The sequence below is a fragment of the Haliotis asinina genome, chromosome 11 (genome assembly GCF_037392515.1).
Source record: "Haliotis asinina isolate JCU_RB_2024 chromosome 11, JCU_Hal_asi_v2, whole genome shotgun sequence".
Lineage (NCBI taxonomy): Eukaryota > Metazoa > Mollusca > Gastropoda > Lepetellida > Haliotidae > Haliotis > Haliotis asinina.
This window is the reverse complement of record NC_090290.1, coordinates 24,086,439-24,114,418: the sequence shown is the minus strand read 5'-3', so window position 1 is coordinate 24,114,418 and position 27,980 is coordinate 24,086,439. Positions and strand designations below refer to the sequence as shown.

The following is a 27,980-nucleotide window of genomic DNA, read 5'->3' as shown; positions in this document are numbered from 1 at the left end:
AACAAATAACTCGCACCAAATCTCCTACCTGTCGTCGTAAAATAACCACTTACAATTTCCATGTGGCCTTTTCTGTTACCGTGACCTTGACACACTCGCGTCGCTTACAGCGCATGTGATATATGAAAGCTTTTAATACCAACGCAAGAAACGGCCTGCCCCGAACTTGTTCTTCCGTCCTCCGGGAGGCTCCGACTCATTACACGAGCGTGACCAAGTGCACGAGCAATATTACCGCACGGGCTGCTCGTGCAGAACGAGCAGGTTATAGAGTGCGCCAGCGGCAATTATCGCGGTGCGGTGGTCACTGCTCAGTGGGTTGAGATACTTCTGTATGTTCACAATTACTGTTATACATGATAGAACAAAAGAACTTTGTTCAGTAATTAAGTGGGCGCGTCGAATCCCACTAAAACTATTCCCCTGTTCGACCGACATTCATACGCACATCCGGTTTTTCGTGAAAGCGCTCAAAGTTGCTGTATATAACGCTTTCAAGCACAGTCGTGAAGCCTCACAAGGAGATTGGAGGACAGTGAATAATCGACAGGGAGGGCATAGGAACTTCATATCATTAGACTTTCAAGTATCTCTTACGCCACTGACGCAGACCTTTGTAACCAAGTGAAGATCCGGATCATCCGGGTTACACCTGGTCTTCAGCATCCCGTGGTTGTCCTAAGAGGCGACTTGCGGGATCCGGTGATCAGGCTTGCTGACTTGGTTGACACATGTCATGGCATCTTACTTGGTTGATCGATTCTCCTGGTGTCAATCACTGGATTGAACTCGATTATTTACAGACCGCTGAAAACAGCGATGAACAACACCCACACAAACAAAACCACGTGACACTCACTATTGAAAAGTCGTTTGGGTCTGCATCGCTTTTAGGCTTTGTCTCACTCACTCACTCACTCACTCACGATTAGCATTCATACACCAGTACTACTTCCCTTCCGCTCAGTCACTACTGCATTGCTACATATGAGTGAGAGACTTTTGTTTAACGCCGCAATCTTTCGCAATATTCGAGCTATATAGCGGTGGTCGGCACATAATCGAGTTTGGATCAGAAAATCTAGTGATCAACAGCATGAACATTTATCTGCGCGATTGGAAATTGATAACGTGTCAACCAAACGGCCCTGACCACCCGATCCCATTAGTCGTTTCTGACGACTGGCGTGGGCTACTGAAGATCAATTCTAACCCGGACCTTTTCGGGGTCTCCATATAAAGCAAGTTAGATTTCCACAGGTCTACTATTTCATTGGGGCTCCGGTGATTTGAGCCTACTTCATCAAAATAATACATTTCTAAAAAAAACTATAAGTCTAACCCTGGTTAATTCATCCCTGTGATTATAGTATTTCCCACTCGACTTGTGGAAATTGAACACCTTGATGAAAACAAACAAGCAAACACACAAACACTTTAAAAACTCTAACAGACAAATATAGTCACTGCTTGAATTTCAGTTTTTGTTGACAGTAACTGTTCAATACATTTATAGTATCAAGTACTTTGTGTAAAGTTAGAGAGAGAGAGAGAGAGCCTGGTTACTTGTATAGGCCATGGTCAGGGACATGACGCACTTAATTGGTGCAGTTATGTAAAACCCTGTAGCTAAACCGCGACATCCACCAAACTCGCCTAAGTCGAATTGTCCAACCTCGGCGGTGGCACATACAGGATAAAAAATACCAACAGGATAAACCTTCAAACAGTTTCTGTTTAAATATAGAAAAAATAAAACTCATATTCTATGTTTATGTAAACACAAAATATCATTGACGTCAATCCTTACAAAATACCTTTACACCAAGCAGACAACACCAAATCAGTGCCACCCATCAATGCAGTAATGAAACCAGAACCCCGCCGACACTATTACCAGCCAGTCAGGAAACAGTATCCCATGGACACTGAAGGTGATTGGTCGGCTATCTCCATTCTGTTACGAAAGACTGAACCAATTCACCAGTTACGTCAGCGGAAATCTGACGAACTTAAACCCCACAACCTCGGCTTACATGAAGGGTGACTTTTTGATGAGATATGCTTCGACACTTACATTACCCGTAAGTCTCTGAAATGAACATACTTTACAGAAATAAATTAGTTCTTGAAATATGTTGGCTCATGGTATATAATAATATGGGTTTTTTCCTAGACTAATTTCATTGAAACTGCAGGAATGTAGTCTTTTATGGACTGTATCGGATAATATTTGGTAAGGGTTTGTTTGACTGACGCGCTAACAGTCTTTGGAGGCTTATCAAATGTCTTGTTTAGACTAACGCTTATCTTCCCTGAAATATATGTGAGTGAGTGAATTTAGTTTTACGCCGCTTTTTAGCAATATTCCAGCAATATCACGGCGGGGGACACCAGAAAATGGACTTCACACATTGTACCCATGTGGGGAATCGAACCCGGGTCTTCGGCATGACGAGCGAACGTTTTAACCACTAGGCTACCCCACCCCACGAATAACGTTATAAAGGATCGTTAACTCATTGAAGGATCTCGGGAACTGAGAACATGAGGAAAATCTAGACTTGCTTCATTACAAAATGGGCTGAAGGGATGAGAAAATTACATGGTTTCAAGGGCTGTGAGAGCGACCATGTCTTTTTGTTTGACGGCGAATTGATACCTAATCCAGAATCACCTCAGATGACTCATTTATTTGGCATCTCCTGCTTAAAATTATCTTACCATTCAATATCTTCAGGAGACAACATAATAGTAAGCCCTTTTGAAGTTAATTTGATTATAAAACTGTCTACAATTTGTAAAAAAATATGTTTTAAATTAAAACATGTAAGCGATTCATCTTCTGTATAAACCGACCCTGTATCGCTGTCAGATGTTCAACGGGTGCACCTGGAACGGTTCGACGCTTGGTATTGCCCATGTTTCGGTAAGATTTGAAAAAGATGACTTAATAACCGGAACAATCTCAACGAGGTATATGGAGATAAACTATCGGCCAAAAGAAACGTCATCAAAATAAACGACCGTAAAAAGGTTAAAATAATTGTCAGTCTGTTTGAAAATAGCGAACAATACATCACTCGAGCACAGCATGTGTATTCCTAGGGAACAATTGCACTTGCATTTCGCATTTTGTGAAAGAGAAAGAATTTACACGAATAAAACGGAAACTGTGCACAAACCAGGTTTATTCCCCTGCATCATTATTACAGACAACCACAAACATGCTTCGTCTAACACCAGAGCTGAGGGAGAGAGCAATCGGTATATTACAGATGCTTCTGGTTGTCAGTGATAATGTTGTAAGAGAATAAACCTGGTTGGATTTTATACCCTAATCTATCCAAAAGACCCACTTCTCTCAGTGTTAAAAAGGGGAGTTCTGTAAATAGATATAAGGGGTGGGGAGCATATGCCTCTGTTCACCCTGCAGTAACTGGGTACCCGGTAGTAGAAGGAGTGAGTATGTTACGCCGCATAGGCAACTTGGGCTTTGTACATCCTTAAAGGAACTGAGAAGTCATGTGACGAGTGAGTGAGTATAGGTTTACACCATTCTTGGCAATATTCCAGTAATATCATGGTGGTGGTGGGACACCATGTATGGACTTAACACACTGTACCCCTGTGGGGGAAATCGAACCCGGGTCTTCGGCGTGACAAGCGAACGCTTTAACCACTCGACTATCCCACGGCCCAAGTCGTGTGACGGGTGTAATAAGACCTACTGTGGCTGAAACACTGGAACAATGGTAGGCCTACGGTCAGTTATGAACCTTTTTCCTGAGGACCGCAAACAATTGAACATTGTCATACACACCATGTACAGTTTTAGCATTTGACACCCAAGCGGGCCACGAGTAGTTAATAACACTGAACCTCATTAATCGTCTACATGACAAACCGCCTTTCTGTTCGCTGAAGCAAGGAATAAACATATCACCGCGCTAGTTAATTAGGATTTCGCTGAGTTTACTTTAATCAACAATATTAGTTGTCTGGATAATGGTATACGGACACGCAATGAAGAAAGATTTGTCTCCACAGACTGCAGTATGAGTCGTCCATTATCGATTTGGGTATCGTGTTATTTGATCGATGGGTGGGATTTCTTTTTTCGTCATACGTAATTAATGTATTCCGTGCTAATCTTATACCCCCCTATTTTTGTAATCATTAGAAAAGAGCAGCTTTTTTGGAAAGTTTCATTCGGTACTGAATGCTAAAAAAGTGTATTTCTTTCATTTTATCATTTCGTGTTCAATTAAATATCAGTGACATAATCACAAAAATTGAACAGGCGGATAGGACAACGTGTTCTTCCACGCAGGAAATGGTATTGTTCATAATGTGCGCACGCACATACACTCACAAAAAGAAAAAGAAAAAACAAAAAGAAACAAACAAACAAACAAACAAAACTAACCCAAAAATTAAAAAAACACAAACAAACAAACAAGCCAACAAAAAACACCCTCAAAATATTAACCACTGTGGAAACACTTTACTCCATTACAGATCGAAAGAGTGTAGGATTGGCTTCATTAACAGAGATTCTTAAGAGATGTAGAATATGCGAAAGCCTGTGTGTCTGCATAGGAATGGCAGCTCAGCAATCCCACGCATGTTTCAAACCCATCTAAATGTACCGAACCATTATGTTCGTCAATTGCCTGAACGGACATTTCCTTCTACGGAGGAAGAAGCGCGCTGACCACGCTTAAGACAGCTTACCCTCCAATCTGTCTGATTTCTCGCCATATCTCGGCGCCACGAGACTTCCAGTCTCTCAGCCTCCATTAACAACTGAGTGGTAAATTGCAGGTGCGATAATCGCAGTTTCTGGAGAATAACGGTTCAGCGATACCGTCAGCCGTTTTGGTCTAATACCTGCTGTTTCGGAAAATAACATCCTTGAAAGCTTCTGCCATTATCCATAGCCGGTCTGTTCTGATAGACCCTTAGGAAGTTACGGGTCACGTGACCAAATCTGGTAAAAGGCCATGTAGAAAATTGCTCTCTTGAAGGGGTCATTTCTACAATGGCGGTTGATTTTGTTTTAGAATAATGGACACTCGTGCTTACTAAAGGCCCCGGCACTGTAATTATTGTCATCTGTTGAATCCTCTTTTTATACCATATTCACTCGTGAATATCCGTGGAGGGTTTAGACACACGCAAGAGGAGGACCCTTATGTCGTCCTGGGCCTTCTTGGTGCCTCTCGTTCCCCGACAAGCGTGCTCAGATTTAGTGACATAATTGCTTGTGGATCCATCAAAGACGCAAAATTGAATCTAGAGTTCATTTTGTGGAATGAGTTCGCGACACAGGTTTGCAATATCAGGATTTTGTAATAGAATTCTGCTACATTTGCAGCCGGAATTATGCCCTTTCATATTCATAGGCGGTGATTTCCTTATCACATCTCTCTGAAATAAGATCCCGGATCCTTTCATGTTGTCAAATAACTAGCTTTTTCTATGAAATTAAAACTGTTTGAATAGAGGACCGTTTCATCTTTGATCAAATCATGATAAAGACCTCGTGAATTACCCGCCAGAAGGTTTTAATTAAGCATGAAATACAGCCGGGGTATGTCTGCTAACAAAGTAACTCCAACAGTAGATTTCCCTGAACCAGCAGACAAATTGTGACTAGCACGGAATTATGACATAATCTGTGAGGATGATAGTTCGTGTGTCGGTGTGTTGACTGGACAGTCTAACAAGACATCACTGGGATGTCTCAACTGATATTAGCCAACAATCAAGTCCTCCCTTTTTACGTGAAATCTAAATTCCTGCTCCGAGGTAATCGAGTGACTAATGTTGTTCCATTGCTATAAGTTTCGCCATATTAAATACCATCACAAAACATCATGATTATTAATGATTACGTTGAAACATGCACGTGTGCACGTATTTAAGCATTGGAAACACGTAATTCCGACGATAAGTACTTCCTGTAATGACCAAAGCATTTTAAAAGTTCTTTTAAAAAAATATTCGGTTAGCTGTCGAAAAATATAATTCCTTAGTTTTGGGCATATGTCATATTTGGTAGTCATTTGAAAAAAGTCAGTGTGTTTATTTTTTGATAAGCGCACTTTGCTACTTTTTCATAAATGTACTCAATATTTCCCCAGACCCTTGTCTTCACTTCGTTTGTATTGGGACCCATAAAGGTCCGGGGTAGAACAGACCTTCAGCAACCCATGCTTGCCACGAAAGGCGACTATGCTTGTCGTAAGAGGTGACTAACGGGATAGGGTGGTCAGGCTCGCTGACTTGGTTGACACGTGTCATCGGTTCCCAATTTCGCAGATCGATGCTCATGCTACTGATCACTGGATTGTCTGGTCCAGACTCGATTATTTACAGACCGCCGCTACATATCTGGAATTTTGCTGAGTGCGGCATAAAACTCAACTCACTCAATCATTTGTATTAGCCCACATAGGATCATCTTTTTTAAGAATTATGCTTAAAATAATTATCACTCAAAATATGCGTCCGAGATGTGCGTGTCTCCATGTTGTAATATTTCACAATAACGGATGCTGCAAATGCGCATGCGCACCTAGCACATTTTATGGTTGTCGTATGTTGGCTGAAAGCTGGAAGCAGTCTTCGTGAAGCAGCTGTGGCCGAAGTGTACGACAGCGGATCGTCGAAATGTCAGAAAACTGTCTACGTCATCGATCGCACTGGATGGCTTGCCAGTCATCAACACGTGGTTAAACAGATTATGCCGCAATTTATTTTCCCTACAGGCGAAAAAGGCGATAGCTCACACAAGACCGTAGCTACTTATCACCTGGCACCCGAGAATACGTTAGGGATAATTATGCCCATATTCGGCAACGATCGTTATATTCCTCAAAACCGGAAATGACCCTTGCCCACAAACCCGCAATCATCAGTGACTATGTGTTGATGGATGTAGCAATATAAACACGATGTAATAGACTGTGTTAAGGATTTTGAAAACAGATGAACAAGGGTCTCGACAATGCTCTGGGATTAATATATTATTGTTTGAATGGAGACCTCTGCAGAAGCTGGCAAAAATGCAACGAAGAATTATTTTCTTGTTCAGCGGCTTAACACCCTGGCTGTTATACACTTGAATGATCACCATGAATGCTGGTGAAATCCCTGGGGTGAGATGATTAAAAAAAGAGTGAGTTAAATTTTACGCCTCACTCAGTAATACTCTAGCAATGTGGCGGCGGTCTGTAAATAATCGAGTATGTACCAGGCAATCCAGAGATAAACAGCATGAACATTAAATCTACGCGAGTGTGATACGATGACATGTGTCAACTTGGTCAGCGAGCCTGACCATCCGATCCCGTTAGTCCCCTGTTACAACCATGGGTCACTGACGATCAGTTCGGATATTTACGGGCTGATTAAGAAAGAAATGTGTTGGCTAAGTCATTCATGTACAAAATTGTAAAGCAAACGTAATTTAGGAAATATATTTTGGAATATACGTATAACGACGTTCTTGAAACAAATCGTTTGCTCCAGCGTAAGCTTCAGGGTTCCCAAAATGAAATAACGTGCTCCTGTCGAGATTTCTCGTCACGACAATTTCACACTAAAATCAGAGACCATATTCAAAGAGCTTGTATTTTTGAATTTCATCACGCGCACGACCAAACATCAATCAGTTGCATAGCTGGTTGTTAATTGAACAAAACATCATATAGCTAACCTCTCGCACAACGAGAAGATGCGAGACCACACTACCGACAGCTACAAACGAACGCATTGCAAAAACCAGCACGCGTCAGAAAGACTTTAAAGCAGATGCTTTTTCAAACGTGTTAATTTCCGCGCGCATCAGGGAAGGTAAACTTGACATGGTCTAATCATGTTCTTGTGTACTAACGACATTCCATGTAAAATCTATCCACAACTCCGCAGGAGTATGACAGATCTCCTAGAGCTGGTTCTAATCAGAGCGATGTATAAAACATTCAACGGCCATTTTGTATGTGAAAATTAAACTGAAAATTATCAGACATGGCTTGTACCTGGAACATGGCCAAATGCGCAACAATAATAATCAGAGTGAGTGAGTATGGTTTTACGCCGCGTTTAGTGATATTCCAGCAGTATCAAGGCGGGGAACATTAGAAATTGGTTTAACACATTGTACCCATGTGGGGAGAGACCTGTGGGGAATCGAACTCTGGTCTTCGGCGTGACGAGCGAACGCTTTAACCACTGGGCTAGCCCACCGCCTCAGAGTTGACATGTACTGTCTTTAAAGACATTGGGCGTACTAATAAAGTCATTACTTCGTTTACATGACTCGAGCAAACGAATGTTGATTACTGTCACTGTTTGTGATATTCCATCTGCTGAAGGCTCTTATAAACACTGAAGTGGTTGATAGCATGAGCAACGTTAGACGCCATCGGGTCACAGTGACACACAATAGACCAAGTGACAACACACAAATCTATGGAAATCCGTTGGTAAATGAGTCGATATAAGGATATGACAAGGTTGAATCTTAGCGTGGGGTAGCCTGATCTTGACTGTTTACTAGGGATGTCACGGATCACCGATGTATGATACAATACACGATTCATCTATATCGATCGGGGTTTGTTTGGTTTTTTTTACATAAATCGATTACTATTTTGAGTCTCAACACATTTGCCTCTTGTATTTTATTTACATAAAACAGCAAGAATGACATGTTAATATATAGTGAGTGATGGGTACGTGGCTGATGGCCGTGATGGGTAGTTGTCCTCTCTCTAATACGTTCTACTTATAACAGAAATTACGTGGATTAGTCGTTTATAGGTTTACTATGGTTTCAACACCAGACAACTTACCACCAAGGTAATGGCTGCTTGTTATGCACAAAATGTAGGAAATACGGTATTGCGATACATATCGTATCGTGACCTCAGTATCGCGATACATATCGTATTTACAGATCAGCACCTTGTATCTGGAGCACTGCCAAGTGCAGTATTAAACAAAATTAAGAGAAAAAATATCGTTAAGATATGCACTGAATAAAACCTCCAACATTCCAAGCACATTATGTTTGTAGTACACAGCAATTCCAAAGCATGAAAAGTCGACGTGACTGAATTAATTTCATTGTTTTTCACAGTAACAACGCCTAAGAATATTAATATCCCTTCGACGGGGACAGCTGTTCCGTTACACCTGTATAACCATAACCATATACCCTTTAAGGTTGTCCGACATAGTTGGTCTCAGATAACGTAGGCACGTTAAAGAGGACTATGGGAGTGAGTGAGTTGAGTTTTACGCCGCACTAGCAATATTCCAGCTATATGGCGGCGGTCTGGACCAGACAACCCAGTGGTCAACAGCATGAGCATCGATCTGCGCAACTGGGAACCGATGACATGTCAACCAAGTCAGCGAGTGTGACCACACGACCCCGTTAGTCGACTCTTACGACAAGCATAGTCGCCTTTTATGGCAAGCATGGGTTGCTGAAGGCCTATTCTAAGTAGACAATAGAGTACTGTGAGAGACAACAGGACAATACTGTACTGTGACAGACAAGTGAGTGTGTGGCCTATTCTACCCCGGGACCTTTACGGATCAGGATGACTATGGATACATTATAGGCAGTAAAATGATGAAATACTTTCCCTACTGTCAAAATTTTTAAATAACAACTTTCGAAAACTGATAGCCTTACCAAGACGGCGGGAGTAGCAAATGCCCGACTTTTTCATATTCTTGTTGGTATATTTTCTCAGAAGCCGGGGTGCAAGTACGTCTTTCCAACGCAGTGTTCACCCAGTGAACAAATATTTTTTTTATAGAAGTCCTGAGATCAACCTATTTGTACGATATGTTTACGGTGTTTCCGTCACCGAAAGGTAGCATAGGGTCGATCCTCAGAGTTACTTATTCCATGAGTGAACAGATCGCCTTTTATACTGGTTTTGTTATCTTACACGCCGACTTTCGTACTCGCTCTGTTAAACAAGAATCACAAACATGGCTAACTTGTATATAACTCTTATACGACATCTCGTGTATATTTCCTACGCGGAGCTGTGTTTGTTAAAAGTACTTTCCCCGCCAAATGACAGCACCATTGTTTCCACAGTGTTAAACACGCTGACACCGCCTTGGCTTGTCCTGACGGTGCGCCATGTGACAATAGAATTACGCCGTGATTATCTTGGTCGTTCCGATGACCGGATATCCGGTTAAAAGTGATATTCCGGTGAGACTAAAATGCACTAAGATGAAAAACATGTTTTTCGGAATATACGACTCTGAGCTCGCCAACTGTCATAAAGAAAACGACCAGTCGCACATCATCAAAAAGAACCCTCATTCTGGGAGTGATGCTGGCGTTAATATGAACCAGAGTCAGTGACGAGAAGGGCTTTGTTTTCCATTGGCCACTCTGTCCTCAATTCAAAAGTATAAGAAATTATATGGAAATTCAGATAGTTTTAGATTAATATTAAACAGACAAAATCAGGTTCAAATGAAGAAGTACCTTTCTTAGATGCATTACTCAAATTGTGAGTGAGGTTAGTTTTACGCCACTTTAAGCAATGTTTCCTAATCATCACGGAGGCTGATACAGGAAATGGGATTCACACATTATACCCAAGTCGAATCGAACCCAGATCTTTGGCGTGGAGAGCGAACGCTTTAACCACTGGACTACTCCAGCATCCCTAAGGGCCAAATGAGAATGATGTTGTGCAGTTCAAGATGACTGATGTTGAGCCTCATGCCCTACGTGGCTTGTACAGCACTACCCCCTCTCACAGTCCTCGAGCCACCTTATTTCCCCTAGTGCCAAGCCCGCTCTGCAATGCTGAGGCCATAACTGAAGTAAGTCTAGATTTCTTCAGGTTTAGAATCTCTAGTGTCCCTGGGGCTCATTTTCAGGTTTGTTAGTTACTATCAAAATTAAATGTTCAGAGACTAACCATTAGTCTATTACAGAACCTGAGATAGTCTTTACATGTTTCACTATCGCACCATCAAGAATATCAAGTGTGGCAGTACGAAGAACCTGATACAAAATGACAATATTTTACCAATAGCTAGCACAAATTGAAATGGTGGCCCGAGTATCCATCTTCACTGAATCAATCGTTCACCGACATGTTAGTACTGTTGTGTGTTAATCAAGGCGAAAGGAATTCGCTTAAGAGGGACACGAGTGACACACGTTTCGCCAGGAGGAGGCAACCAGCATGTTTGGTGTCAGATACGTAATCAGACTTCCACGCCTGAAGAGCAACGGTCAATCGTGGTCTCCAGCACCGAAGAGCTGCAACCAAACGTGGCTTTTAATACAGAAGAGGTCCATTCAAACCCGTTTGAGAATTCCCTCGGTGGTGTCGTAAACAGCAGCGACGTATGCTGGTGTCACTCGGGTCGTTGGTACCAGCCATATTGCATTAAGGCTATCATTGGTGCCGTCCCTTTATCACCCAGAGAAGACTGATTGCACTGTTGAGACCCTCTCGAATCCAAGACAATTAACTCCCCTTCCTGCTCAGACCGCCGTGAGAGGGCGAGGCTCTACATGAAGGGGTACTTACGACCGTTTCGTGGAATTAAGTAGGTGAAATTGCCCTCGCGTGGTCATGAAAGGACAATACATCAAAGATTTCTTCTAAGAAAGGTTGTTTACCAGCGTCTAAAGAGAGTCGTGTGGGAATCACTAGGTAAAAAGGTATCTCCAGAAATCTTGTGTCGGTATGTTTTATTAGTTTTACTTTGATGTTACGTGTGTTTTATGACACAGATGTGACAATGGTTGTTTATCCAGAATGACTAACACTAAGAAATTACTGTGATAGGAGTTCAGAATGATCTTGGACCTATTCGTTGTTTTATCTAGAACCAGAGACCGTGTGTTAAATATACGTATGGACCCATAATAAAACGACACACTGTTAAGTTTGGCATAAGTTACGATATAAGATTTCATGTTTGCCCATAACTCAGAACAAGCTGTCTGTGATAAGGGACCTAAATTTTTCTCTTCATGGGGCAATGCGATTCTGAGTCTTTGCTCATGTGAAAAACATATCATTTACACGAAATAGATTCGTGAAGGCTAATGACACATGATTAAACCGACAACGATGGATCCCTGCCTAGCGACTTGGTGGCAAAATGTCCTCCGACGCCTCGCCGTCTTCATGAAACACTGATCCAACTCATCCAAAAATTTCGGGTCCGAGGACAAAACGAAGCAAACAAAAAGACATGTTTAGCTCAAAAGTGTTACAGTTGTGACTCAGGTGATTTGGTGTGCAATGATATCCCTACGGTGTAGGTGTCTAATGTGAAACCTCTGTAAATATACTACTCAGTAGAAGGTTAGAAAACGGTATCCCATTTAACTTTTTTTACCAGTGTCAGACGGAAAATGTCGGATGTTGGTTTAACTCTTTTGAGTAGTATATTTACAGGTATTTTATGCGACATTTGACCTCATTGAGATTATAAGGTCAAGGGTCAACACCATATAGCTACAACAATCAGTTGCAAACGAGGCTCGTCATCCACATCTCCGTCTCGAGCAGCACGTGTCACGAGACTCGTGTTTAAATGGCGGACTGCATGTCTCTTTCATGTTCCTTGCGTTTCTGAAGGTCGATCACGTCCAGTTAGCCAGGCGTGTGATCTGTCTGGGCCCAGACATCGTGACATTTATATACATGGAGGCATGATAATGTCCAAGGTGGTATTCAGCATAAATACTTGGGCTGGTTTTATGTCGTGTAAGACTTACGTATAATCCAGCGCGCTCTGTTCTCTCCTGGTCTTATGGTCACCCATAAGACGACAAGATTGTTTTGTTTTGTTTGTGCAAACATCTTGTTATTGTATTTAATTTTATTCTTGGAAAGTTTGTTCTGAGATTTTTCAAGCACCTGCAGGAGATGAGAATGTTGCAAATTTACACAATCAATTAGCGATGACTTGTCATGAAACAAGGTTTATACTATATACTGATCCGTCAACAGGACGGAATGGGCGACAATCAGGGCCTAGATTTTCTAAGCTCTCTTAATGCTAAGGTAGTCGTATGTGCCATACATTAACATTAACTTACGACTATCTTAACGCAAAGAGAGCTTCGATAATCTGGTCCCAGGATTGGGTGCATGATCGGTCTCACTGACGGGACTGTTACATGTCATCGTATCTTAATTGCACAGATCGATGATAATGCTGCTGATCACTGGATTGTCTGGTCCAGACTCGATCATTCACAGACCGCCGCCACATAGCTGGAATATTGCGGCGTAAAACTTACTTCACCCACTCAACTATATGCCATGGCAGTGTCAAAGATATCCAGCTGAACCACGTTGGTGAAACGTCTCTACGTGGCTATGTATTAGTAACTGATTTCAAAGAAAACGGTGTTAATGAGTGAGTGAGTGAGTGAGTTGAGTTTTATGCCGCACTCAGCAATATTCCAGCTATATGGCGGCGGTATGTAAATAATCGAGTCTGGACCAGACAATCCAGTGATCAACAACATGAGCATCGATCTGCGAAATTGGGAACTAATGACATGTGTCAACAAAGTCAGCGAGCCTGACCACCTTATCCCGTTAGTCGCCTCTTACGACAAGCATAGTCGCCTTTTATGGGTTGCTGAAGGCCTATTCTAACCCGGGACCTTCACGGGTCGATAACGGTGTTAGTACCTACACCGAGACGTCGCACTCACTGCAGTAAAAACTGGACTATCTTAGAACTTGGCTTTCCTTGATTTCATTGTAGACGGTTACGGTACTGAAGGAGAACTTTAAGTGAAATACACGTGGGAAACGTTATGCACTTGTGACCGCTGACAGAGCTGTGTTAAGGTGCATGTTGTGCATGATGATAATGTCCTTTTAAGAAATTATTGTATATATGTTGGAAAGTATCTCCTACAAACACCCTTGCTCAGAAGCAAGCCCCCGAAATGTCTCCATCATAGGACAAACAAGTACGTAAACCTTGGTGTTTACCGGGGCAATATTGGAATCTGAGGGCTTGGCGAAGACAATATTGGCCTGATGAAAGACGGAATTCTTATTCGTGTAACTGATGGAGTTGAGAGTTGACAGCAGCGAAATGCAGCTGCATATGCATGCAGAGAACATTCAAACAACTTTTGCCTTTGGTGACGTTCCATCATTGTGTGGGGATGTGTCTCTCATGACAATATGTGAGAAATCTGATGGATGATCAGTATAGCTAGCAAGTGCTGGATCCAGTTGTTGTCCCTATTTTGATAACCATCCTCTTGCCACAAAACCTGTATTAATGGATGGCAACTCAAGGACACACCGTTCTTATCACATGACAGCTTTCGTAAAAATAATGCAGCACCTCATTTCCCCCTACACGTGCAGACCCCAAAACCCGTGAGCACCTCGGACGTAATCAGGCGACGGATAGAAGAACCACCTGTTCAAAATCTGCGTGAGATGAAAACAGCTTTGCACCAAGAACGGCAACAGTTTTCCCTGCAACGGATTCGACGGCGTGTCCAGTGCGACATTAAGTACAGGCAGTTATCCAAGTACGTGTAGGGTGCACTACATCTTGATTACCCAACGTCCCCAGGTTACAAGTAAACGTTTTGGTCTCATCACATGCACGCCATGTTGCCTGATCCTATCTCTCGGTCTAATGTTGTATCATTTTGATCAAATGCGGGTGATTTGTGTATTGAGCCACGTCCATTATTAAAACGTTGTCCTTTTTGTGTTTTCTTGTAGTCAAGACATGATCTTACAGAAAAAAAACGTTGGCTTTACCAACGTACTGGCCGTGCATATTACTGTCCCCATTTTCTCCTTAGAGGGTACGTTAGTCTCAAAACTTCGAAATCAGTTCCCGGGTTCGATTCCCCACATGGGTACAATGTGTGAGGCTCATTTTCTGGTGTCCCCCGCCGTGATATCGCTGGAATATTGCTAAAAGCGGCGTAAAACCAAACTCACTCACTCACTCACTCGAAATCAGTTCTGCTCTACCAACTTTCTTAATCGTACAATATTTGTTGTTCTATAATGGCTAAATGTCAGCACAACCGCCAGTGGCTGAAGGGATGGTGCAAATACATCTCTTAGTCCATGCAGGTAGCAAAAGTACTGTAGGTCTGCATGGTCCCTAGTGTGGTGATCTACCTTCGGTTGCTGGCGAGCTATAACTTATTTTTATATTATGTATCGTCCAAATTGTGTTATCAGTTTTAACTTCACAAACGCTAGTTTTAAATTCAAGCTGTGGTAGTCTTGTTGTTTCACTATTCATTGCAGACAGATAAGTATATTGTGTAAATTTGTTTTTCTTCATTTATAAATTTATAAGGTCCTTGGTCACAACATGGCTGAAATACTGCAGATGTGATTTTAATTTGTAACTCACTCACTCACTCACTGACGTTAGCCGCAACATACAATTTTATAAATGTTGAATGCATGTGGACTTTGGTCAATACTCGATTCTCCCATTTGAAGTATCACGTGGTATACATAATTATATTCGATGTGAATAGATTCGCCCTAGATATGGAATAAGTTTTATAGCACCACGTTATATGTTTTCAGGTTTCACCAGAGAAGGATACTTTGAGAACATAGTATTACAGATTAAAAAGAAACATACCGTTATAAAACATAAGTACTGTTCAAAGCGGGGTTAAACCAAACTCACTCACTAACACGGAATGCGGTGCAGCTAACTGATGCATGCACAAGTATACTGATCAGCAAAATAAACGCAACACTTTTATTGTTTGTTTTGGTTTGGGTTTTTGGATCTTTTTTTAGGTTTTTTTTGGATTAGAAGAGACAAACATGAACGTTTACTGTGAGGAAATTTTTCGGTTCTTGTGTTTCTTTTGCTGTTCAGTAAAGTTCTTGACGTCATAATAATGAATTTGGACAATGTGGTATGCCAACATTATCAACGAATTTGAATATATTGGTAACAAGGCAATATCAAAACTTGTTTTTGCCAGAAACCTATCTTCAAAATGATACCAACCCTAAGCATTCGTAACAACTTCTCGCCTCTTTCCGTGATCTGAACGAATGGCACTAGTAGCTACGTACGACTGAAGCCGTAGCAGGGACAGATAAGTCTCAGATAAATTAGAGCACAATATACACACATGACTACATATCTTACATTACAGTAGACTAGTGATTAAAGCGTTCAGTCGTCACACCGAAGACTCACATGGGTACAATGTGTGTAGGCAAGTTTTGGTGCTCTCCGCCCTTCCTAACAGTTGTGTAAAACCATATTCGCTCATCCGTCACACGACCTTTATTCTCAGCTCCCTGGTGAGTATACAGTTGCGTGAAAACTTCAATCACTCACTTACAGGGCAAAACTGAAAAATATCGATGCCCTTTAAAGCCATTAAATGAGCAGCCCCGTGATTTAAAATACATATGCAAACTCTTAACCGCCGTGCAGTTGTATGTTGTTTGGCTCGTAAACCAACCATGCACTTAACGGCGACAAAAGAAATATAACAACTGTTTCATTAAGAGTGAGGAGCGAGTCTTCCTTTTCCTGGTGCACGCAGTGCCGCGTTATCCGGTTTATAGTTGCCTATATTCAATAATCATGCCGTCACACCCAACCTGAACTCGACTCTGTTAGCGGTCACCATATTAGGGGTGGTGAACTTTTTTCCAGGTGTACATTACAACGATCCATCAACCTGTGGTTCCCTAATGAGCGTACAGCTGTCATCTTGTCATCTTGATAATCAACCCTTAGCACTGTAGTCCACGGGGAGGCAGGTGAAACATTTCAAATCATAGCCTCTCCGGTACTTATTTTGTTTGACACTATTTTCAGGTAGTATAATGTCTTAGGCTCACGAAAAGGCCTGTAATACTCTAAGATTGTGGTATCGGTTTTGTTTTACAGGCCACTTTATGAGGTGGGAGTCTGCAAGCATTTTCATCGCATTTGGTTGCTGCTCGAAGTTAATCATGGCTAGTTTTACTACTATCAATCTGATCACTTTCATTTTGACGTCTGTGTATTGCTAAAGAATGTAGAAATTATTTAACATATTTTTATTTTTGAAAAGAATCCAAATGGACGCCCTTTTGTTTTGCATGTGTTGCCTTCTCAGCACATAAATTTACATAAAAATGAACACCAAATGTATTCATTTACATCCAAAGTTGATACGTTTGATGTTTTTTGATACTTGTCTCTCCTAGAGTAATGGCTTGGGCACAAAACAAGCTATTTTGTATGGTGATATCGTGGTAATATAATGTTTTACAGCTTATTCTTTGAGAAGGGTATTTTAGCGATTCTCCGACTTTTCATGGAAATGTGTGGTAGTCTTTTATCTATTGAAAGTTATCATTACTTTTGTAACTAGAATAAGTTGTTTTTGTTTTTACTTCTAGGGTGACAACATGTTAGTTTTTTCATATTACCCAGAATTCGTTCATGTTTTAAGAAATTAGATGTATTACACGCATTCTCTTCATACTGACCTCTGTTCCTTATTTGGGTATATGTGAACCAAGTTGTGAGTTGTACCTCATCGAGGGCTTGGATTCGAACCCTAATTTCGTCCTTTATTTAGATATTGCTGCCACTACACTCGCGTCCATGTTTCGTCAGAATAGTTCGATGTTTCCCTTGTTTAAGGTAAACGCTTTCTTTTAATAGTTCGCGTTTATACATATTTATCACAGTTACGTTCAGTTGAAATGTATTTTGACATGGATATAATGTTAGAGCAATTTTGTACCACGTATTATCTTCAGGTTTTTTTGTTTTTGTTTTTTTTAAAAAAACATAACAAAAACAAAACAAAACAAAAACAGCATTGTCTTGCTGGGAAAGTAGTGGTGTGGGCTGTGGTTGGACGTTGTTCTTGGTTGTGGTGCTTTGGGGTGTGAGGTGCAAGTCGACAAATGCTTTTGTACTCAAATGTTCATAGAATAAGACCCATGACGTAAAACCTCACATTCATCAGGTTGTTTTTCTGCATTGTGAGGAGTCCGGATAGCCAAGTGGTTACAGCTTGTGTCGTTCCCGTCACGTCATTATCCCGGGTTTGATTCTCCGTGGGGTTCACTCCCAAATGTCAGACCTCCCAAAAGACAGACCTCTCATTAGCTGAGCTGCCCACCCCTATTGAATTAATGAGCTCAACCAGAGTGACTACAGACTACAGTAACAACACACTCAGTTTTAAGTTTAATCTTTCTAAATCAGAGTGCCACTTCTGTATAGACAAGTCAATGAGACTGTTCTTTACCTTATGCTTTATCTACTCTACATGATCACAAACGGTTATACTAAGCTGTCATGTACACATGAGATCCACTCATTACGTTCTGGTGATCTATAAGCGACACTAACTAAGAAATGACCATATATTAGATAGCGTTCAGGATTTGACTAATGTCAGTTTGGTCCAAAAGTATGCCATTTTGGTATGAAAATCAATTCGAATTTACTTCCTTCCAGTCTTAGCATACAACATGCAGCGAGGAGTACATTTCTTTACACGAAAAAGTTTCCTTAACTTCAATAAATGAACATTTTTAATCATACTTAAATTTTGAAAGACCCGTACTTCAGCTCCATATGTTAACACTGGAATCACAATTAGGATCAGATAACTTCCGCTGGCAGACGGCAGATAAATTAAAACGTCTAGCTTTTGATAACGTATAGTTCATCTCTTTCAGAGCCTTCTCACATAATGATCTTCTTGCTGATGTGAAGGTAGATTTCTCAGGTATTTATATTCACCAACATTATCTAGGTTACAGAGATTGCAAATATATGAGTGTATTCCTTTCTCCATACAATGTTGGGAGCGCTTTCGAAATTTATGAACGCACAAAAACGTTTTCTTGTCATTTTGTGAAGGATGAATAATGCTACAATGACTGAAAACATGGTCACAGGTCACATAATCCTTTAATCTGGGCACATACCATTATTAGACAGCCCCACCCCACCGCCGCGATCTTGCTGACAGTGACCACGCTCACTCTGTACCAATGTCCATTTCTAACTTGAATCTAAATTCCACATTACAAACACAAACATTCCGAGCCCTCAACATATCCAGACATTAGATCATTAAGGCTTACAGTTAGGCTTAAATTTCCCATAATATGTAATACAATATAAACTTACATGCCTAAAGATATCACGCAACGAAGAGCAAACCTGTATCTTCTAAACCGGGTAGATTAGCAGTTTAAAAGCTTCAGTTAGTCTCCCGTGAGATGACAATTATTGTAATTAATGTTATGATCATAGGCCGTGACGAATTATAATGGGAGCATAATGTAGTGTGAAATGTCTGTGGACACCCTAAGCTTCTCCGTGGATAGTTAATGCAGGCATTAAGTGGATTTAGAGCCTAATAAACGACTTAACCGCATGTAGAAATTGGTTCCTGCGTTTGGCTGTGGGCGGGCATGGGGAGTTCAATTAGCTTGACGCGCAATATTGAGATACCAGAAGGTCGTGTGTCTTATTTTAACAAGCGATTAGTGAGGTTTAAACTTAACTGTATGCCTTGTAATGGAAAATATGGATTGTTTTGGAATGGACAAAAGGGCGTCATGTTGAAAAATACGGGTTGATGTCGATGGTGCCATGACATGTGTAACATGTTTTCCTCTGTCTGAATATGTCTCTAGTCGGCCCTAGAATATACTTTTTGCAGTTTACATTTCTGAACTCAGGAGTGCTGTAGGAGATGCGCAATCTAATATCTGTACTGGGTAAAGGAGACAACTATGTTTTAGGCACGGTTGTGACCTTTGTTGGACCCGTGAAACACCGGGTTAAATTTGGTCTTCAGCGCCGACACAAGAGGCCAGTAACTCGGGGTGACTGGTGAGTGGGAAGCAACTATTGCGATAGGGATAGTCTGGTGCAGCATACTATACAGTCTGCTGTGACCAACTATTGCGATAGCAATAGTCTGGTGCTACATACTATACAGTCTGCTGTGACCAACTATTGCGATAGGGATAGTCTGGTGCAACATACTATGTAGTCTACTCTGACCAACTATTGCGATACGGATAGTCCGGAGCAACATACTATATAGTCTACTGTGAAAACTATTGCAACTATCTGCCGAATTTCCTCGTTTGAAGTCAATTCCCTAATGAATGTATAGTTATATAAACAAACTGAAGTAGTTTCATTCTCTATCAATAACTGACAATAAACTTGAAACCCAGATCAAGTAAACATTCAAAACAATTAAAATATAAAGTTAAAATCAATGCCTGCACCCAAACTAGGAAAAAAACAAAACAACAGAAATATTTAATAAAAATAAGTCAGATACCAAACTGTCGATAGCCACACATACAATCGATGCATCGATGTTTTGTTTATGTCTATCATCGATCAGCTGCTATCGGAGACTCAACAACTGCAATCCATTGTTCGATGCATCGCTGCAGCCCTACCACTAACGGTGCCGGATGGTCAGGCTTGCTGACCCACCGTATCCCAGTTGCGTAGATGTATGATCATGCTGTTGATCACTGGATTGTCTGCTCCTGACTCGATTATTTACAGACCCTTGCCAATTAGCTGGAATAATGCTCAGTGTAGAGTTAAGCAAACAAAACCTTGGCATAACCGTTTTTGCTTGTTTCATTATTAGCCATGAAAACTTGAAGTTCTTTATTCTCCTTCAACCATCCAGCGGTGGTACAAGAGTACAAAATATTGGACTGCATAGAAAGTGGCAAGATGGGGCACCGTTAATATTTAAAGTGTGATAGTATGCTTTTAATCAACATCGAGAGCGTTTCTAGTTCTGCTGTTTTCTTTGTACGCACTAGTTGCTTGAAGATAGCCAGATTGTTCCAGTATTGTGGAGGGATATATTTTAGTTTAGTGTCGTTAAAGTAACTACATCACAGTAAATAATGAAGTTCATCGGCTATTGCTGGGGAGTCGCATAACTTACATGTTCTATGTTCTCTTGTTATACCCTCCCTAATGAAGTTCATCGGCTATTGCTGAGGAGTCGCATAACTTACAGGTTCTATGTTCTCTTGTTATACCCTCCCACCGGCCGGTCTCAATGGGTAGAAGGTGGTTACTTCTTGTGAATTTCAGAACAAAGGTTGAAAAAAAAAGTAACGTTCAAGTGTTAGAGACTCTTTTATAGTCCTATAATAAAGAGCCTTGGATCTGTTATTCATTAAAGACAACCAGTTCTGAGTAAATGGATCCTTTAAAACTAGTTCTACCTTTAAGGTCACTAATTCAGTGTTAACACACTCGGGGTTTCTGAAAATATTACTATGACCTGAATGATTTAAAGTGCAGTATGCATTCTTTCTACACAAGAATGGTCTCTGTTATTCCTTTTTTTCGACACACCTTGATCTTTTAATCCTTTCTGTCAACACTTAGATTATATTTTATGCAATACAAGTTGCGCAGCAGTCTCTTACATGCCACTCATGAGAGTGTGAGTGAGTGAGTGAGTGAGTGAGTGAGTGAGTTTAGTTTCACGTCGTTTTTAACAATATTCTAGCAATATAATTCCTGAAAATCGAGCCTGGGTCATCGGCATAACGGGCGAACGCTTTAACCATTAGACAGCTCCACTGCCCTTTCAACAGGGTAACCGTACTGCTTGATTCCAGTGAAAACCGCAGGCGACCATTTCCTAACATTTCCTACAACGTTAAGTCCAATTTTGAGACATTCTGTTCTTGTTCAGTAAAATGAATTTATGTTTGCAATGCCATATAGAACAATAGTGCATGCTGTTCGCAACTGTCATTAGATTATGCTAAGAAAACTAAATTTGTAATAGGAACGTGAACAAGTGAAACTTGTAAAATCAGTTATGGATCAATATGGATGCCTGCCAATACTGCAGGGAGCTACTTGGTTGAGGTTAGCGTAGCTGACAGCGCCCCCTGGTGTGGAGCCTCGAGAACCTACCCATGATGGCTCTGATTAGTAAGGGCCTAAGAGACATGGCTTGGATTAACATGGGTTTCGATCTGTAAAGGTCGTGTTCATTTTTCTGCAATCGATGTCATCAAATTTGTTTTTGAGATAGTTTTCCACTTGATTTATTTGTCTCTTGAAGAAATATTGACATTCTATTAAGGTTGATAGGCCATATTTGATGAATGGAGAAACAAGATTCCCTCTTAGGGCGCTGAGGTTTCTCACCAGTACAGAGCGGAGTTTTACTTCTACCTATCGTCTACCTTCATACACATTTTTAAGTATTCGATTACCTTCACACGCAGTGATTAAGACAAATGGTGAATTTCTAAATTACCTACTGTAAATACAATAAATGAAATATGCAAATGAGAGTTACTTTTAATTTGCACAAACCAAATTCCCGGTTTTTCTACGAGTGAGCCTGGAACTAGGTTTAAAGCGCTTTTGGACATTCCAGCAATATGAAGGACACCAAAAGAGGACTTCACACAGGAATCGAACCGGGTCTTGGGCGTGACGAGCGAACGCTTTAACCACTGGGCTACTGCCCCTGTTATCAACGAAATATGTTCCTAAAGTTATGGTAGTTATTAATAGTTATTAACATCTCGCACCCCCTAATGGTTAAAGCGTTCGCTCTTCACGCCGACGTCTCTGGTTCGATTCCCTACATGGGTACAAGGTGTGACGACCATTTCTGGAGTTCACCGCCGTCATATTGCTGGAATAATGCTAAAAGCGACGTACAATTAGCTCACTAACTTGCCCAGAGTAATTGCCTACGAACGTGGGTGTAGACGCACTCACACACGCGTGCACGCAAGGACATCCTCGCAAACGATGCTATATAATGGAAACATGGTTCATAATGGCGGTAAGAAAATCTCTCTCACTTCAAGACAATGACAACTCGAAACGGTATACAATAACACGTGGGGTATAGTTTACTCTCATCCAGGACCAGGAGCAGGATTATTTCGTCTGGCTCCATATTGAAATATCAATGATATCGTCTCACATCCAAGTAATCCCCAACTCACGCGCCAAGCCGTTTTCCGTTATACTGAATGGGATTAATGACATTTCAGGGCCTGTACCGTCGGGGTAGGATAGACATAACTGTCGTGTTATTGGACTAACTTCAGGTTGATACAGGGAATATTCATCCCCGTCAAGCTTCTTAGTAGCACCTACGTCAGTCTGAAAGTTCTGAAGTAGAAAATAACAAAGTTATTGTTCATTGTTCAAAAATAATGTGAGTGTGGTAATATATTTTGTCTACAGACTTGTTGATTAAAGTATTTGGTTTTTCACTGTGTAGTTTCTGGAAAGATTTAAATCATTCATTGGCAACTTCCGTTGTGTTTCTTCCGGGAAATCAGCCACTCAGATTCGGTAGTTTGTTCATGGTGTGTCATCGTAATTCAGTGTATGTACGTTGCTTATGATATCAATCACTGGTTTGTATGTTCCAGACTCGATCACTTATAACCGTCATATAGCTAGATATTGCTGGACCTCGCGTAAATGAACAAACCAACACACCCATACAAGGGCGGAAAGGTTGCTAAAACTGAGTTACAGGTACAACGCACCCGTGTCCTTTGTCAGCTCCACCCCATTAAAACTGATATGACCATCGTCGTGTCAAAGGGGCAAATCTGTTTACTATATACTGGGAATTGTATATAGACGTTGTTCGGAGTTACCGTGCTTACCTGCTTTCTACTAACAATAAGAGGACCACAGCGGGGTAGTCCAGTGGTTAAAGCGTTCGCTCGTCACACCGAACAGCCGGGTTCGATGCAACACATGGTCTCAATGTGTGACGCTCATTTTCTGTCTCCCGTTGTGATATTGATGGAATATTGTAGCGGCAAAAAACTAAAAACTCACTCGTTCACTTACTAACCACAAGAGAGTATGTACACACAATCACAGGTCATTAACTACGTCCCGCAAAATAGCTTAAAATGTCCAGCTTGTATAAGAGATATTATCTTACAATAATAGTTGTATGACAACAATAAACGAACTGGGATCACATTAAAACTGGTGGTGAAGTCTGACAGTAGATGCTATGATTGCCTACGATATTACGATAGTATGGCAGCCTAGAAAGGACATTGTCGCGTTGTCGCCCTCTCACCAACAAACAGATAGTGACAAAATTAAGCAAAGAGTGGCAAGATTAACCATACTACATCGCGATATTTTGTCCATTTGTCCCATTATCGTGCTTATTTCTTTTCGCCCAAAGCGCAACAATGTCCCTTTTGGGATTCCATACGACAGTGCAAGATTTGGGGTTGACGTTTTCGGGTCTGTTGTACGTTATGCCGCCATGATTTGTCAAACTGAAGAGCCAGGTAATGTTCAGCCAGCGAGGACGGTGACCTGACACTAACGTACACATCTGCCCATCATATTCCAGACGTTCTCAGTGGGTAAAGTCTTGGCTCATTGCTGGTCATGACATTCTATGGAGGTGAACGTGGACGATTTGTGCACGGTGAGCACGGGCGTAGTCCATAAACACAAAACGTCGACCCTCACGCCTGGCCAAGGAGACCACAAAGTATATAGCCCCGACTGTGAGTGAATGGGTGAGTGAGTAAATTAGTAAGTGAGTGAGTGATTTCTACCTCGCTTAGCAATATTCCAGCAATATCATGGTGAGACACGACACTAATGTACCTTTCATAATGTACCCATATGGGGAATCTTCAGGATGGGACCTCGGTCGGACGTTGTTTTTAAAACAATATACACGAAGGCCTGGATCCTTATGCTGTTCAGAGTGAAATGGAGCAATACCACAATTCTGTTGAAACCCGAGGTGTTACGTTGATGTTTCTACCGAAGTTGATCGAGAGTTCCCGAATGAATACCGTTTATAACCCATAAACAGCTACACTAACAAGACTACAGTGAATCCAGAGTTATGACGACCCGGTGCCAAAAGTGGCCCATTGTGTTTATTCCAAATGACCCTCCATTCATCACTCTTGTCTGCGCTGTCACGACGCCATTACCGACGTCGGTGTGTATTACGTCTGCACAACCGCTTTCCACGGAAACGTCTGATAAATAGATGTCGATGGGCACTTCACAGTCAGACACTGTGTTCTGTCTGTATAGGTCACCCATGCATTATCAGTTATGCATCATGCTGCAGCGGTGTAGACTGGCGATCAGTTTGACTGACGCAGACGCTCAACGGTGAAAACGGAGACACGGCAAACATAATTAATCAAATTGAGGGCTTGGCGATGAGGACTATTGAAAACATTCTTCCTACTATTTCTAATCTGTTACATATTTTCTGAAACTATAGTTACACGTGTGTAACTGGATATTACCCAAACCTGTAATTGTTTCTATGAGCAGTGTTAATTTCAACAAAATCCGTGACGGTCCGGGTTATAATTGATCGTCACTAACCCACGCTTGAGGTAAGAAGCGATTATAACTGGATCGGGTGGTCAAGCTCGCTGACTCGGTCGACAGGCGTCCCAGTTGCGTAGATCGATGTACATGATGTTGATCACTGGGTTGTCAGGTCCGGGCTGTATCATTTAAGGACAGCCGTCATATTACTCACATATTGCTGAATAAGGCGTTAAACACCACGCAAACAAAACCATTATTGACATGGAGGGGGTTTATTAGATATATATTTTTAGAGCATTTTTTGACTGAGAGTGAGCTAGTAAGTAACATAATTATCCAGCCATGCCAGCGGGGACCTAGAAATGGTCTGCACACATGTCAGGCCCCCCTAAGTAATTGAAGGAATTACAGCAAATTTGAAGGAATTGCATCTCAAATGTAAACAAACGCAGCCCACTCGCGAAACAATTCCAGCGATATCGGTAATTTAGCGGTAATAACAGAAATACATCGGCCCTATCGGAAGCAATGTCGGTAATACTGGAAACACGATCGGCCATCTTCGGAGATTTTTCGGTCGCGAGCGGAAACTCACGCAGCAAAACATGGCGTCGTTGGAAGAAGCGCCCGTCTCGGTGAGATTTGTTTTTAGTTTCTACTATTACATTTTTATACTTATCCATCTTTGACCACCCGTGTTGAATGCGTTTAGGTATGAGGTGTTGTCCGGGCAAAAGCTTATGTTTTTAGGAAAAGATAGTCACTCTAGGAGAGTGTCACAAGTCATGCCCCTGTAGTTTGTTTACATCTGAACATCGAAGTCGTGCCGATGATTACGAACGTGCGCCAGATATAACATCATTTTTTTGTAAAATGTGTTTAAATTTGTCAATTGCACTTCGTAGCAAGAAAAATTATGGCTCATAAACTTCTTCATGGCGCACGTTCATGATGTTCGTAATCATCGGCACGACTTCGATGTTCAGATGTAAACAATCTCCAGGGGCATGACTTGTGACACTCTTCTGCAGTGACAATCTTTTCCTAAAAACATAAGCTATTGCCCCGACAACACCTCATACCTAAACGCATTCAACGCGGGTGGTCAAAGATGGATAAGTATGAAAATGTAATAGTAGGAACTAAAAACAAATCTCACCGAGACGGGTGCTTCTTCCAACGACGCCATGTTTTGCTGCGTGAGTTTCCGCTCGCGACCGAAAAATCTCCGAAGATGGCCGATCGTGTTTCCAGTATTACCGACATTGCTTCCGATAGGGCCGATGTGTTTCTGTTATTACCGCTAAACTACCGATATCGCTGCAATTGTTTCGCGAGTGGGCTGCGTTTGTTTACATTTGAGATGCAATTCCTTCAAATTTGCTGTAATTCCTTCAATTACTTAGGGGGGCCTGCATGTGGTGAATCGAACCCTGGTCTTCGCCATAACAGGATGACTTTGATTATACATAATTCAAATTCAGCTTAGCATGTAACACAAGTTCTGATTGGTCAATGGTATAAATTTCCAACCGTTTAATCAGCACATATGGTCGCAGTTGGAAAACCGATTCACCAAGACCTTTGAATGTATCTCTACACTACAGGTCTACCTTACGCTGTTTTCAGGACATTATCATTTATTGAAGCTCTATTTGACACCCGAAGTGTGAATGGCCCGTCGTTAAGGCATCAGCGGGACATTATCATTTGCCACGGCCCACTCATTTCGAATAACTAGAGTGTGGTTTCTATCCATTTTAGCTTTACACTATTTGAGAAATACAGTTCGTTTTACCACCATGTATAGTGTAATAAAGCACACTTTCGCCCTGAACTATTATAGTTAAAGCACGAGGACGCTTGCGTCCGAGTGAACGAACTGTATTTCTTTTCGAAGATGCCGTATTTAATAATTTCTAAGCCTAATTTCGATTAATTTATGACAGAAACCAAACGACGGTGACCTAACTTATGAATCCTCGCACAGGGCTAGCTGACGCGGTGTTCTTTTTACGTGTCAGCCCCCTACGTTAAGACAAACGTTACTAGAAAAACTAAGATGAACAGTTTGGTGACGGTTTATGTTCGGGTTAAATATCTTCTCTAGACCATTTTAATTACATCCGTGATTCTCGTAAACCATACAAGGGCCTACCTTTAGAATACAGCACCACAAACTTTAAGGACACGTCATAATACTATTTTACGTAACTGCAGGTGATTTTATTCAAAAGCTCGTTCTTGAAACATTGCCCTATGACGCTGGCATAGCAACAAGGTCGTCAAGCTCCATCCTCGATATCTCCAGGGTACACGCTCCGATAAGTCTCCACTACGCATCCTCGTAAATTTATTACCTCCCTTTGCTGGCTCCGCCTTCTCACACTAGCCAATCAGCTAGGCCGCCGTTATAACAGAGCTTGCCAGTGTCAACAAAGGTAGCGGTCGCAACTGCGAAGGTTTGCCCACAGTGCGTCCCAGATTTTAGCTAAATCATACAAACAAATTGACAGGTCCGAAACTTTAAAACAACATATGCAAGAACGCATTCT

The 27,980-nt window shown here is 41.4% G+C and overlaps 1 protein-coding gene across 1 annotated transcript in view; it reads left to right on the top strand.

Annotated features, from left to right (window-relative positions):
* The window catches only part of LOC137255256 (dephospho-CoA kinase domain-containing protein-like), a 56,843-nt gene extending 50,404 nt beyond the window's left edge, over nucleotides 1–6,439 (top strand). The window contains exon 5 of the transcript XR_010954522.1: nucleotides 6,416–6,439. The gene's annotated coding sequence lies outside the window, so the exon portion shown is untranslated. The remainder of the gene's footprint in view (nucleotides 1–6,415) is intronic.
* The last annotated feature ends 21,541 nt before the right edge of the window (nucleotides 6,440–27,980 follow it).